At 39.8% G+C, this 16531-nt stretch overlaps 1 protein-coding gene across 1 annotated transcript in view; it reads right to left on the bottom strand.

Moving 5' to 3' along the window:
- The window catches only part of LOC128693472 (juvenile hormone esterase-like), a 119271-nt gene extending 113661 nt beyond the window's left edge, over positions 1-5610 (bottom strand). Inside the window, exon 1 of the mRNA XM_070097318.1 lies at positions 5486-5610. The gene's annotated coding sequence lies outside the window, so the exon portion shown is untranslated. The remainder of the gene's footprint in view (positions 1-5485) is intronic.
- Between the last annotated feature and the right edge of the window lie 10921 nt (positions 5611-16531).

Genomic DNA, 16531 nt, shown 5'->3' with positions numbered 1-16531 from the left:
AGGATGCGACCCACACCAGTCGACTAACACCCAGGTACCTATTTGCTGCTAGGTGAACAGGACAACAGGTGTAAGGAAACGTGTCGAATGTTTCCACCCGCCGGGAATCGAACCCTGGCCCTCCGTGTGTGAAGCGGGAGCTTTAGCCACCAGGCCACCGGGCCACCGTCCAGGCCACCGGGCCACCTACATCTACAGAGACGAAGCCAGGACTAAGATTCATACAAGGAAAGTTGTGTATTAGAGAGGATTCAACAAGACGGCGACTGTTAAAGTTGGAAGTAGGGAAGACAGTTTTAGCAGAAGACCAGTCTATAGGATGGCTGTGATCTCTGACGTGACAGAAAAGAGCATTGTTAGTGTCGGCAACCCTAACACTATTTTTGTGCTCCCTAAGTCTGTCATTTATGGTTGTGGTGTCTATAGCTGCGTTGTTGTTGTTAACCGGGCCTTGGAGAGAGCACTTTTGTTATTGTTACCTGCGTTTCATTATACCCTACAAATATAACACATATCTCATCAACTTGTTGGTATTTTATACTATTTTCAGCATACCTGTTATATATACACTCACACCCTCATACACCATACACCCACATACATCACCATACACCACATAATACCAAACACCCACATATACCACAACACATCCACATACACCACCATACACCAACGTACACCACCATACACCTACATACACCACCATACACCTACATACACCACCATATACAACATAACACAAGAAAGAAGGAACACTGCAACTGGCCTGCTGACCCATGCGGAGCAGGTCCATGTCCCCCCCCCGGATTAGACCAATGACCCCCCCCCCCGGATTAGCCCAATGACCCACCCAGTCTGATCATCTCCACTCAAGGATGGAGCACTGCACCAGACCCAGCAGCACAAGCTAGTCAGGTATTTATCTAACCTATTTTTAAAACTACGCAACGTTTTAGCCTGAATAACTGTACTCGGGAGTTTGTTCCACTCGTCCACAACTCTATTACCAAACCAGTGCTTTCCTATATGTTTCTGAATCTGAATTTTTCCAACTTGAAACCATTGCTGCGAGTCCTGTCTTGGCTGGAAATTTTCAGCACGCTATTTACATCCCCTTTATTTATTCCTGTTTTCCATTTATACACCTCGATCATATCCCCCCTAATTCTACACCTTTCGAGAGAGTGCAGATTCAGGGCCCTCAGTCTATCCTCATAGGGAAGATTTCTGATGGTATAAACCTTGGTAATAAATACCGACCGTTTCGGTCCTGGGACCTTGATCAAGGTCCCAGGACAGAAACGTTTTCTAATAAATATGTTATAGTGTTTGCTTACGTGTCTTTCTAAACCAAGATTTCTGATACATGGGATCATCTTTGTCATCCTCCTCTCTACGTTTTCCAGAGCATTTATATTCATTCTGTAATACGGTGACCAGAACTGAGCAGCATAGTCTAAATGAGGCCTAGCCAAGGATATATAGAGTTGAAGAACAACCTGAGGACTTCTATTATTTATACCTCTAGATATGAAGCCAAGAATTCTGTTAGCTTTATTGCGAACACTAATGCACTGTTGTCTTGGTTTTAAATTACTGCTAACCAGACTCTTAAATCCTTTTCGCAATCAGTAGTAATAAGATCTACATTATTTAGTTTATATGTGGCATGGTTATTTACCTGTCCAACATTTAGAACTTTGTATTTGTCACTATTAAACTGCATCTGCCACTTCTCCGACCATTGCATCAGTCTATTCAAATCATCCTGGAGTGCTCTAGTGTCCTCATTAGAATGAATTGGACGGCCTATTTTGGTGTCATCAGCAAATTTGCTTATGTCGCTATTTATTCCCACATCTATGTCGTTTATGTAAATTGTGAACAACAACGGGCCCAACACTGACCCCTGAGGAACACCGCTTGTGACGTGCCCCCATTCTGATTTCTCCCCATTTATGCAAACTCTCTGCTGTCTATTTGTCAGCCATGCCTGTACCCAGGAAAAAATTTCTCCTCCTATTCCGTGTGCCTTAAGTTTCCTCAATAGCATCTGGTGTGGAACTCTATCGAAAGCCTTACTGAAGTCCATATACACAATATCATATTCATTACCATGCTCTACCTCCTCAAACACCTTAGTGAAAAAAGTTAGTAAATTCGTAAGACAGGAACGCCCCTTTGTAAAACCGTGTTGAGATTCATTAATCAATCTGTGCCTGTCAAGATGGCTACGAATTGCTTCGGCAATTATTGATTCCATAAATTTTCCCACTATGGAGGTAAGGCTTATTGGTCTATAGTTCGAAGCCAAGGACCTGTCACCTGCCTTGTAAATAGGTATTACATTTGCCATTTTCCACTTATCAGGCACTATGCCAGTTTGTAGAGATATGTTAAAAAGATTAGCCAAAGGTATGCTAAGTTCCCCTTTACATTCCTTTAACACCCTTGCAAACAGTTCATCAGGACCTGGGGATTTGTTAGGTTTTAGTTTCTCTATTTGTCTGAGGACCATGTCACTAGTTACCGCAATCGTACATAGTTTATTATCATCCTGTTATACATAATCTATTATTTCAGGAATATCGCTAGTGTGTTAGGTAAGACACATATGCAACAGTTAGGTATCTTTATTATGAAACGTTTCGCCTACACAGTAGGCTTCTTCAGTCAAGTACAGAAAAGTTGATAGAAGCAGAAGATACTTGAAGACGATGTAATCAGTCCATCACCCTTAAAGTTTTGAGGTGGTCAGTCCCTCAGTCTGGAGAAGAGCATTGTTCCATAGTATGAAACAATATGGAGATGAAGTGACAGAATGGAGCTTTTTATAGCGCCAAGAGGTGAGACGTAGGCCACTAGGAGAGGTAAGAACTCAGATGTTGGATTTGAGAGGGACCTGACCTTTCAACATCTGAGTTCTTACCTCTCCTAGTGGCCTACGTCTCACCTCTTGGCGCTATAAAAAGCTCCATTCTGTCACTTCATCTCCATATTGTTTCATACTATGGAACAATGCTCTTCTCCAGACTGAGGGACTGACCACCTCAAAACTTTAAGGGTGATGGACTGATTACATCGTCTTCAAGTATCTTCTGCTTCTATCAACTTTTCTGTACTTGACTGAAGAAGCCTACTGTGTAGGCGAAACGTTTCATAATAAAGATACCTAACTGTTGCATATGTGTCTTACCTAACAACCTGTCGGTATTTTATACCATTTTGATGTTCAATATCGCTAGTATTTTCCTGGGTGAAAACTGAGAGGAAGTAGATATTTAGAATTTCATACATATCCTTATCTCTGTTAGTGATCTGACCAGAGTTACTCTTAAGTGGGCCAATCTTGTCCCTAATCTTACTTCTGTATACCTGAAAGAATCCTTTAGGGTTAATCCTTGAATCCCTTGCGACCTTAACCTCATAATCCCTTTTTGCTTTTCTTATTCCTTTCTTTCTCTCTTTAATTGAATATATTGATTTCTTAACTGCCCATTCCCTCTTTTGATACGCCTATATATGCCTCTCTTTTGACCAATGAGATGTTTTAATCTACTGTTCATCCATTTAAGATAATTTTTGTTAGATCTAATTTCCCTACTCGGAACAAAAGTTGTCTGGGCAGCTAGAACTATGCTCTGAAAAACGTCATATTGGCAACCAAGATCACCTACCTGACCCATAGTCAGGACATCCCAATTTAGCCCACCCAGGTAATTTTTCAGTCCCATGAAGTCGGCCAAGCGAAAATCTGGGACAGAGATTTGATTGCAGTTATCTGGGTAATTCCATGATATATTAAAACTAAGTGATTTGTGATCACTTTCCCCAAGCTCATCATTAACCTTAAGATTATTAATTAGTGAATCTTTGTTGGCAAGAACCAAATCAAGCAGATTGTTTCCTCTAGTTGGTTCTGTCACAACCTGTTCTGAAAAGCAATCCTGAACCGTATCAAGAAAGTCACTAGACTCAAGATTTCCTGTCATATTGTTCCAATCAATTTGTCTAAAGTTAAAATCTCCCATTATAACAACATTTTCATATTTAGATGCCTTATGAATTTCGTCCCATAACAGCTTACTGCCTCCCTATCAAGGTTTGGGGGCCTATAAATCACACCCAAAATTAATTTGTCATGTCCCTCGAGAAACTGTAGCCAAACAGATTCTGTGTTCGATGTCTCTAATCTTATATCATGTCTAAGACAACAATTTAAATTTTCTCTGACATACATCGCCACACCACCACCCTTCCTGCTGACCCTATCAGTGTGGAATAGTGTATAACCCTGTATGATGCATTCAGAAGGCATTTCTCTATCCTTCAGGTTGAACCAGGTCTCTGTTATACCAATATCTATATTACCTAAACTTGCAAGTAATCTTAGCTCATCTATCTTATTTCTTAGACTCCTACTATTTGTACAGTAAACTTTAAGGGAGCTAGTCACCCGTTGCCCTTTACTATCCCTCTTTGTTTGTTGATCAAGTGATTTGCCATTACTAGCAACTTTATTTTGAATATTGTCTTTTAAACATATCCCTGAGGTATCCCGGTAATAACTGCTGTTTTTAACCCTAATGCTGCAGCCTGATTGTTTCCCACAAACACCCATACCTCTATAATCTATCAGTTTAAATTCTTAGACAAGTCATCAATTACCCTCTCAATTGAATTGGCTAATGCAACCACTCCATCCCCAGAGAGATGAACCCCATCCCTTGCATACATATCACGTTTGCCAAAGAATAGGTCCCAGTTATCAATGAATGGGATTGCAAGTTCATTGCAGTACCTGTCTAGCCACATACACCCACATACACCACCATACACCCTGAATCTGCACTTTCTAGAAAGGCGTAGAATTAGGGGGGATGTGACTGAGGTGTATAAATGAAAATCAGGAATAAATAAAGGGGGTGTAAATAGCATGCTAAAAATATCTAGCCAAGACAGGACTCGCAGTAATGGTTTTAAGTTGGAAAAATTCAGATTCAGGAAGGATATAGGAAAGCACTGGTTTTGTAACAGAGTTGTGGATGAGTGGAACAAACTCCCGAGTACCGTCATAGAAGCTAAAACATTGTGTAGTTCCAAAAATAGGTTAGATATATATGAGTGGGTGTGAGTTGGACCTGACTAGCTTGTGCTACTAGGTCTGATGCCGTGCTCCTTCCTTAAATGAATGTGACCTGACCTGACTAGGTTGGGTCATTGGCTTAAGCCGGTAGGAGATTTGGACCAGCCTCGCATGGGCCAGTAGGCCTGCTGCAGTGTTCCTTCTTTTTTGTTCTTATTAATTGAGACAATCATTGAGCATTTCGACCACGTTGGTCGCTCACCGTTCATAGCCGCATAAAAATACAGCAAAATCAATGATTCATAGAGATTAAAGTTTCAGAAAGACACAAAACACAAGAGAATGCTTATTAGTTAAGCCTCAGTGTTCAATACCAATCTAATAATGATAATTAAATACCTTTTAGAAGAATGATGGAAGTATTATTGTGCGGGAGCGACACTTGCACACCCCACGCCAGCTGGTGACGACTGTCTCGCCCTCCACTCCCTCAACACAACAATTATTACTGGCAACAGAAGCCTGCATGAAGGTCACTCAGAGCAGCCTTGACTAGATTTTTTCAGGTTTTGCCACCGAAGTGGCTAGTTTATTGTGCACCCCATATCCATCCTGTGGACGGTAGCGCAAGAGCATATGGATATATTCTGTTAGGTAGTGAATTTAAAAAATAATAAAGTTAGATTGGGTTTTAGGTTTAACATTTATGTGATATAATTGTGAGAAACATTTAAGATATACAATTTATAAGGTTCAGTTATTCAGTATTTATTTGGTTTTGGGTGAGTAAGTGATCTTTGAGAAGAGACTTGAATTTATAAACAGGTAGTGTTTCTTTTATATTAACAGGTAATGAATTCCAGATTTTAGGGCCTTTTATGTGCATTGAGTTTTTGCATAGCGTGAGATGGACACGAGGAATATCAAAGAGTGATCTGTGCCTTGTGTTATGGTCATGTGTTCTGTTGAGGTTGGCAAAAGACCTAGGAACTAGACCCCAAAAGGGTTAACAGGTGTACATATGGGTTTATATCTACATATCTACAGTTCACTTATCTGTTACAAGCAAATTTAGGAAATTTGCTTAGTATCTTATTTTCATTAATAAGATATCTTGACATGTCACATAGGTTATTATACTGTCTATCTCTGTATTCCTCAATAAGTGGACAATTAAGCACATAGTGTTCAAGACAGTGACCATATGCCTGATCACATAATTTACATTTAGTTTGATCATCATCTGTGTGTCTCCCAAACTGCCAGAAGTACTTGTAACCAAGCCTAAGCCTGGCCACTACAACATCAGTCAGTACTTGTAACCAAGCCTAAGCCTGGCCACTACAACATCAGTCAGTACTTGTAACCAAGCCTAAGCCTGGCCACTACAACATCAGTCAGTACTTGTAACCAAGCCTAAGCCTGGCCACTACAACATCAGTCAGTACTTGTAACCAAGCCTAAGCCTGGCCACTACAACATCAGTCAGTACTTGTAACCAAGCCTAAGCCTGGCCACTACAACATCAGTCAGTACTTGTAACCATGCCTAAGCCTGGCCACTACAACATCAGTCAGTACTTGTAACCAAGCCTAAGCCTGGCTACTACAACATCAGTCAGTCTGTTCACATTGCAAGTTGCTCCATAAACATACTTATCTACGTTCATGTTATCATAGTGGGTTATAGATCTACTCAGGCTTCTAACTGCATTCCTATAACAATCATTTTCGTTATTTACTTCTCTCTTACTATTATTCTTAATGCTAGACACAGATATACCAAAGTTATATTCTACATTGTCCTTCTGGGTACTCTTCTTGGCTAACATATCAACTTTATTATGAAGGAGTAATCCAATGTGTGATGGGATCCATAGCAATTGTACATTAATCCTATCTATACCTGGCTTCTCCAATGAGCATTGTGGAAAATTGCATTTATCTGAATGTATCATTATATACATAACAGTAAATGAACAGATAATTATTATTTATCAGTTAGACAAGTAGGAATTTGGGACACCTAGGTCGCAAAAAATGTCCCCCTTCGATACCTACCACTGTCATATCCACAAGTTGCTCTAGACCTATTAATTAAATGAAATATACATCACCAGGAATGCTGGTAAATATGTACATTTGTGGACTGTATATTAAAATTAAAAAAGGATTATATATACACACATTTACATAACAGAAGGAAAATATCTTAATATCACTCACCAATTTAACTGGAGATTAAGTTGTATCATACTCAGAAAACCTCACTGTCTATTCATGAAAATAACAACTGGCCAGAGTTATAACATAACAGACTTATCTGAGGTTCCTGGAGTTGCCCTGTCCTGTCGCCTGATATCTCAAGTTATGCACATCCAACAATTTCGCCTCCTATTTGAGAGGTGTCAGCCCAATTTTAACCTCCAGAGCACGAAAATTCCTTCCCATTGCACTAACGTTGTATCCAATTCAAATTAACAATGGCGACTGACCTCCCCAGCCGCAGGTTTCCCATTTTCGATAACATACTTCTTTTAAAAATACAATATAGGGCATCTATTTGCCTACAAATTACCGTATTTCCGGAAAATAGATACAGTATTTTCCAAAAGCATGTTGTTGGAGTCATTATATGAGTCAAGAGCCTTCAATGATGACATAGAATCAGTAATGATGATAGAGTCAAGCTCAGTGTCATAAGTTAGCTTTAGATTATTATTATAATCAAAAAGAAGCGCTAAGCCACAAGGGCTATACAGTAGTTAGCTTTAGAGCCATTAGGATTGCAAACAATTCAGTGTGCAATGTAGACGCCCAGAGCGGCCTTGAGTGGCCTTGAAGTCGGTCACTCTTGTTACCAGCATTTAAGGCGTCCTTCCTCTTACTCGTTCAATTGCTTACTTGCTTGCTTGCTTATTCACAAATAGGTGAGTTCACTACACCATGGGAGAGAGGCTGCAAATATGAGAACAGATCTGACTTGGGGTAAATTTAAACCAAAAATATCGCCAGAATTACACGTAAACTAAATAATATCGGCAGCATAGACAAGATTAGCAAGCATTAGTACAACATTCAGAATCCTTCAGAACTTTATGTACGACATATATTGAACCAATTATTAGCACATGGCTCCTACACCTGGTCAAGCATGCCCAGAAGCTCAATGTCAGTAAGTTTGCAACCAAACTAGTACCATTACTGTGAGAAATGCCCTGTGAGTAGAGGTTGAAAGAATTGAACCTGACGACCTTGGCAGAGAGAGGAGGACTAGGGAAGATAGGATTATGACGTATAAAATTCTAAGAGTAATTAATAATGCAGAAAGAGACGGACCAAGAGCAAGAGAACACAAGTGGAACACAGGTGGAACAAAGGTGGATCACAAACACCAGCAGATGGCAGTAGAGATGAAAGGTTGCATCGAGCCTCAGTAGTCGAAATCCTACAGGAGACAAGAATCTCGGGAAGAACTTAAAGCCATCAATGAAATTGAAAGAAACCCAAAATACTTCTTCTCTTATGCCAAATATAAGGGTAAAACAATATCCAGTATTGGACCCCTGCTTACACGAGATAGGACCTACACAGGTGACAGCAAAGAAATGAGTAAGATACTGAAGTCCCAGTATGACTCGTTGTTCAGTTAGCCGTTAATCAGACTCGGGGTCGACAATCGAAATTATTTTTTTATGACTGAGACTCAAAATTTGGACATTTCAAAAATCTCTGATATTATCCTAACACCACAAGACTTCGAAAAGGCAATTAATGACATGCCCATACACTCTGCCCCAGGTCCGGACTCATCAAGAACTGCAAGAAGCCCCTGTCACGTGCCTTCAGCATTCTATGGAGAGAGAACATGGACACAGAAGTCATCCCAGTCACTAAACACAACAGACATAACCCAACGCCACAAAGGTGGCAGTAAAGCAATTGCAAAGGACCACAGATTGATAGTACTAACATCCCATATAAAAATCTTTGAAAGGGTTCTAAGAAGTTAGATCGCCAACCACCTAGATACCCACCAATTACACAACCCAGGGCAAAAAGGGTTTAGAGCAGGTTGCTCCTGTCTGTCCTAGCTACTGGACCACTGTGACAAGGTCCTGGATACTTTAGAGGATAAACAAAATGCAGACTGTGACTCGACCCCTACAACCACAACTAGGTGAGTACACAGACTTTGCGAAAGCCATCAACAAGTGCGGCCATGGTGTAATAGCACACAAAATATGTGACAGAGGAATACCAGGAAAAGTTGGTAGATGGATCTATAACGTCTTTACAAATAGAACACAAAATGTAATAATAAACAGAGTAAAGTCTGATGCGGCTACAGTGAAAAGCTCAATTCCACAAGGCACAGTACTTGCTCCCATCCTGTTCTTCATCCTCATATCTGACATAGACAGAGATGTAAGCCATAGCCCCGTGTCTTCCTTTGTGGACGATACTCAAATTACCATGGCAGTGTCTTCTATCGAAGACACTGCAAGACTTCAAGCAGACATCAACCAAGTCTTTAAATGGGCCACAAAAAACAATATGAAGTTCAATGAAGAGAAATTTCAACTACTCAGATATGGAAAACTTGTGGAAATTAAAACTTTATCAGAGTATAAAACAAATTCTAACCACACAATAAAGCAAAAAGCTAATGTGAAAGATCTGGGAGTGATAATGTCAGAGGATCTCACCTTCAAAGACCACAACAATGTATTTACCCCATGTGTTAGAAAAATGATAGGATGGATAATGAGAACCTTCAAAACTAGGGATGAAAAGCCTATGATGATTCTCTTCATATCGTTTGTTCTCTCTAGGCTGGAATACTGCTGTACACTAACTGCCCCCTTCAGGGCAGGTGAAACTGCTGACCTGGAGAATATACAGACAACTTTCACAGCACACATAAGTATGATAAAGCACCTAAATTACTGGGAACGGTTGAAGTCCCTTGATATGTATTCTCTGGAACACAAGCAAGAACGATATATGATAATATAAACTTGGAAAATCTTAGAGGGATTAGTACCAAACTTGCACATGAAAATTACTCCCTACGGAAGCAAAAGACTCGGCAGGAGATGCAACATTCCCTCAGTGAGAAGCAGGGAGGCCACAAGTACACTAAGAGGCAACACAGTAAGTGTCAGAGGCCCAAGACTATTCAACTGCCTCCCAGCATACATTACGGGGATTACAAATAGACTCCTGTCTGTCTTCAAGAAGGTGCAGGACAGGTACCTAAAGTCAGTATCTGATCAGCCAGGCTGTGGTTCCTGCATCACTTTATGTGCAGCCAGCAGTAACAGCCTGGTTGATCATACCCTTATCCATCACGAGACCTGGTCTCAGGCCAGGCCCCGGGGGCGTTGGCCCCCGAAACCCTCTCCAGGTAACTCCAGGTATGCAATTAATTGAGAGGAAAACTGAATATAGTTTCAGTAAGTGTATGGGCACATTAGCCACTTAAAATAAAATAAATGGAAATTATTGGTGTTTGTGTGATCACTGATTATTATTATTATTATTATAATCAAAAAGAAGCACTAAGCCACAAGGGCTATAAAGCATGTGATCACTGAAAAATGACCCCACTGAGTGACTTAGCGCTGATATTTTTGCTTTAAAAAACTCATGTTATTGGGCTAAGTCCCAATCTGTCAATTTTAGTAAACAAACTGGAATATTGGTTTCTTTGCAATAACTGGAAAATATACCATGAGCCCAGCAGAAAGCATATGATCTAGAAATGTATTGGGCAAATCTTTGAGTGGGGATCAGTATAAGCAAGTAAGACTGGTGCCCCTCTGGTGGGATGGTGAGTGTGGCCCGCTTACATTAATTGGCAGAACCATTGCAGTCCTGCCGAGGTCAATTTTACAAAAGAGGTTGGGCAGGTTCATAAGGTGTGTTTGAGTTAGATTTGCCTAGCATGGGGTAGTAGGGCTACTGCAGTGATCCACTCTTCTCACATTCTATTTTTGATTGTATGTTTGTATTTTATACATGTAAATAAATTACATTATTACTGTTTCTTTGTGAGCCCCTAGAGGGATGAGTGCCAACAAGTGAGCACTGAGGTCAGGGGTCACGGAAGGTTACACTACCTGTCCTGTAGCTGTTCTTGGGGAATTTGTGCGGAGTGTTATAATGAATTACAGCTTTCTTTTGTAGTGTTTTAGAGTCACAGCTCAAGATGTTTCTTAATTTCTTCCTTCTCAAGGACAGTAGTATAAAAAGTTTAAGGTTATACTTCAAATTTAGGTTCTGGTCTCCATATTACAAAATGGACATAAATGCACTGCAAAAAATACAGAGAAGGATTACAAAGATGATCCTGTGTAATCAGAAATCTTTCATATGGGGATAGACGGAGGGCACTGAATCTGCACTCTGGAAAGATGTAGAATTAGCAGGGATATGACAAGTGTATAAATGGAAGACAGGAATAAGAGAGAGATGTAAACCTTTCCTAACATGGGCCAGTAGGCCTGCCGTAATCCTGTTCCTTTCTTATGTTCTTATGCTTTTATGTTAACATATTACAAAAGGGGATTTTAAGGATTTGAGGTGGTAGATCATGATAATGAATATAATATTTTGTAGTCTACATGTACTTCAGTAAGGCCTTTGATAGAGTGCCACACAGGAGACTTAAAGTAATAAGTTACACAGAAAAGCAAAAATTTTTCATGGATCAAAGCATGGTTGACTGATAGGTAACTGTGGCATGCTAACAGTATGTTACATTTTATTTGGTGTATGTCACACACCCATATAGGCATGACCTCTTAACCAGCAAACCAAGTGCTAAGGGGTTTAATGATCAAAGGGGCCGTGTCATTATACCAGTACCTTGGTTCAACCAGCCAATCAAAAGGAAGCCCACCAAAGCTGTGAAGCGATGTGATACACTTTGGCAAACTTGCCTTCACTGCTGGTCACTCACGGTTAACCATGTCTTGTGCTTGCAGGTGCCTCATGATCACCGTGTCTTATGCTTGCTTTTGCCCCAATGTACATAATGTCAATACTATACATAGCATATAATACACTGTAAATATCAGCTTGTTTTGGTGGAAAAAATATAATTCAGTTGTTCTCTGCTGTCTTTTGCTTGTTCCCAAGTGGTAATCGCATTATGAGAAGGTGTGCTTGCCATATCTATCCTGTGTTCGTAATAGCAATGGAGTGTTTACATAAATGGGGAGAAATTGGAGTGGAGATACATCATAAGCAGTGTTCTGCAGAGGTCAGTACTGGGCCCTTTCTTGTCCACAGTATACATAAATGAAATAAATGGGGGAATAAATAGCAGCACAGCAAGTTTGCCAGTGACACTAAAATAGGCTGTCAGATAAATTTTGATGAAGATTATAGAGCATTACGTATATCTAACCGAGTCAGGACTCAGAGCAATGGATTCAAGTTGGAAAACAATAGATTTAGAAAGGATATAGAAAAGTACTGTTTGGTAATAAATAAATAAATAATTCACGTTATGCGCTAGACTCACGTGGGTCATTCAGCGCAAGAAGTGGTGGAGGCTTGACCCTCCGTCTGCTGAGTGCCAGACAGAAGAGCTTCCTACTTGTACTCACCTATTTTTGGTAATAAAATTGTAAATGAGTGGAACAAACTCCAAAATAAGTGCCATTAAAGTGAGAACCTTGGATGTCTTTAAAAGTAGGTTGAACAAGTACATGAGTGGGTGTGAGTTGGACTTGAATAGCATGGGCCAGTGTGACTGCTGCATTGCTCCTTCTTTCTTGTATTCTTGAACAGTATAATAATAATATCTACTGAAGAGAAGACCTCTTCAGGATTTAAAGCACATAAGGATAGTCTTGATTAGCACTTCTTCTGGATGACAATGGAACATGAGCTATTAAGGTGACACATTAATATTATTCTTTAACACATCAGCTGTTTCCCACCGAGGCAGGGTAACCCTTTTACATTTAGCAATTTATACAGGAGAAGGAGTTACTAACCTCATTCTCCTGGCATTTCAATCATCTCTTACAACATGCATGGCTTTTGGAGGAGGGATTCTTCTCCACTTTCCTATGGAGATACACCATGCCATATAAGCATCATGTATATTTTCCAAAATATGCTCAAGTTGTCACATCATATGCTCATCATGTGCCAGCCTGCCATCATTGTGATCATTCATATTATGTTACAGTCATCTTTCCCAGGAAACAACTATAGATGACCCTGCAACTACTAGTCAACTAACGCACTGACATCCCACAGGTGTCAATGGGTCTGCACCACATTATTATTATTATAATAAAAAAGAAGCGCTAAGCCACAAGGACTATACAGCGCGTCTGCACCACAGCCCACCATGAATTGCAGATAAATCTTTATATGACTTCAGTCAATCTTGAATATACTGTGTGTGCACGTACATGTTTTGGAGATTAGAACATTTCATACTACACTACTCTATCTTCAGAACACTTGTGACCTGATTTGACCTTTGCTGTCTCAAATTTTTTATGATATACACAAGAAAGTAAATCCACATAAGTCAGTGCCTCTGTTGACCTGAAATTTATTACCTCCTAACCTCTTTATCTGATCTTACTTACACCTTATGTGGAGTAATAAAAGTATTAGTCAGAGGACTGAAGAGGGGTTGGGTGGTTGAGGTGGTTTGGTCATTTAGAGAGAATGGATCAAAGTAGAATGACACGGAGAGCATTTAAATCTGTAGGGGAAGGAAGGTGGGGTAGGGGTCATCCTCGAAAAGGTTGGAAGGAAGGGGTATGGGAGGTTTTGTAGGCGAGGGACTTGGACTTCCAGCAGGCGTGCGTGAGCGTGTTCGATAGGAGTGAATGGAGACGAATGGTATTTGGGACCTGATGATCTGTTGGAGTGTGAGCAGGGTAATATTTAGTGAAGGGATTCAGGGAAACCGGTTATTTTTGTATAGCCAGACACGAGTCCTGAAAATGGGAAGTACAATGCCTGAACTCTAAAGGAGGGGTTCGGGATATTGGCAGTTTGGAGGAATATGTTGTGTATCTTTATACGTATTTGCTTCTAAGCTGTTGTGTTCTGAGCACCTCTGCAAAAACAGTGATTATGTGTGAGTGAGGTGAAAGAGTTGAATAATGATGAAAGTATTTTCTTTTTGGGGATTTTCCTTTTTGGGTCACCCTGCCTCGGTGGGAGACGGCCGACTTGTTAAAAAAAAAAAAAAACTTACACCTTACTACTCATCCTTCTCTTGTGACTTGATAACAGTTTCATGCCGGACCATTACTGCATGATGTTATCAGGTTAGTTGTGAATTGTTCCAGTTATAATTTTGTGACTTTCCTTTTTCTTAAGAAAGAGAAGGATTGTTCTAATGCTACTTGATAAATCAAACACATGTGCAACTCTTGGGTATCTTTATTGAGGAAACGTTTTGCCACACAGTGGCTTCATCAGCCCATACAAAGGAGAATCATGAAGAACAGGAGGAGTTTGAGGTAATCAGTCCTTCAGCCTTGAGTCGATGTGATCAGTCCATCCATCTTCAAAAGAATACAGCATACAGTATGTCCGAAGAAGTGGCTTTCATACTGTAGGCAGATAGAGAGGTACAGCAGTCGTAGGAGGTATCACATTTGCCCAATGTGGAAGTAGATCATGCCCAAGGGTTAGGCAAGTGAAGAATTCCCAAGTACAGTGGACCCCCGCTTTACGATCAGCTCCCAATGCGACCAATTATGTAAGTGTATTTATGTAAGTGCGTTTGTACGTGTATGTTTGGGGGTCTGAAATGGACTAATCTAATTCACAATATTCCTTATGGGACCAAATTCATTCAGTACTAGCACCTGAACATACTTCTGGAATGAAATAATATCGTAAACTGGGGGTCCACTGTATTAAGATCCCAAGAAGTTGCAGTGTCAAACTCCTCCTGTTCTTCATGATTCTCCTTTGTAAAGACTGACGAAGCCACTGTGTGGTGAAACGTTTACTCAATAAAGATACCCAAGAGTTGCACATGTGTCTAATTTATCGTGTCGGTTCTCTGAACCATTCATCTCTAATGCTACTTCAAATTGTTTATTACAGGTCTGCCATCACTAATCCAGCAATCAGCTATCTGGTTCCATCAGTAAACCAGCACTAATTTCGGCGAGCATAATTTCAAATTTCATCATTATACCGATTCAAATCATTGTGCTGACTCAAATTTCATCATTATACTGACTCTGAAATTGTGCAGATGGTTGTAAATCCACAAGAGCAAGCCAGTGGAGGAGAAAGCACTGATGAAAATGATGAAGATGTAGAAGAAAGTCTCTCTATTGATAGGTTAATTATATGTATTCTAACCTAACCACTCTGTAATCCAGCAAACTAACTAATCCAGCACACTACAGGTCCCAGTGATGCCAGATTGGTGATGGACGACCTGTATTATGCTTATTCATACTCGCACATGAGTGGATTATGTACATTTTACAATTAATATTTTTTTCAAGACTATTTTAAATTTATTATTATACATATTCATACTTGCATATGAATAGTTATGTACACTTTACAATAAATATTATTTTTATAAATAACTCTTATTAGATTTACAAAAAGTGCTAATCCCCTATGGGTCATTCACTGTGACAAAAAACACTAAAACCACTAGGGTAAATAAGCACATGGAGGCTCAATCCTCTATCTAGTAATCTCAAGACAGATGAGCTATGTAGCTGTCCTGGCCTAACTCCCACAATATATTTTAAGTTGTGGTAATGTGACAGTAGAACACTCAGAGTACAGGTGCTCTCTTACATTTCTTTTAACTTTCTGATTATAAAAAAAATCTCTTCAAGGTGGCTTGATACTGGTGAAGGACACTTGATGTAAGGCATAAAAGCTTCCTTCTGCTTCCTTAGATCAATGCCTGATTGCCTTCAATGCCCCAGATACTGTATGACCTCTACAGATTTCACACCTCCATATGAATATAATATTGACAAAATACCTCTAGTTTATTGAGACCTATTTTATTTATACGGTTCTGACAGGTTTAATCATGCATGTAAAACATGATATATTTATTTCTTGTGGTGTGTTTATAGGTTCTGCTAAAGCTCAAGGCACTTAAAATATAAATTATTATAATCAAGGGAAGCTCTAAGCCAACAGTGGCCATATGGCACCAAGGAAATGAGAAGTAATCAGATTTGATTCAAAGGAGATGGTAGCATTAATTTCTTGAATCAAGAGCTCCTTATCAGGCATCAAGGCACCTCCCATGAATGGTTGAATATGTATATGATCTTGCATATTTAGTATATTTAAAGCTTAGAAGATGGGTGGTGTTTGCTCTCTAAATCTGAAATTTGTTATAGTTCTGGGAAATGCTTGTCTGCCATTTTAACACAATCACATGATGAAGAAACAAGAAAGA

The sequence above is a fragment of the Cherax quadricarinatus genome, chromosome 57 (assembly GCF_038502225.1).
Source record: "Cherax quadricarinatus isolate ZL_2023a chromosome 57, ASM3850222v1, whole genome shotgun sequence".
In the NCBI taxonomy this organism is placed as follows: Eukaryota; Metazoa; Arthropoda; class Malacostraca; order Decapoda; family Parastacidae; genus Cherax; species Cherax quadricarinatus.
The sequence above is the reverse complement of the archived record's forward strand: the minus strand, read 5'-3'. Positions and strand labels throughout refer to the sequence as shown.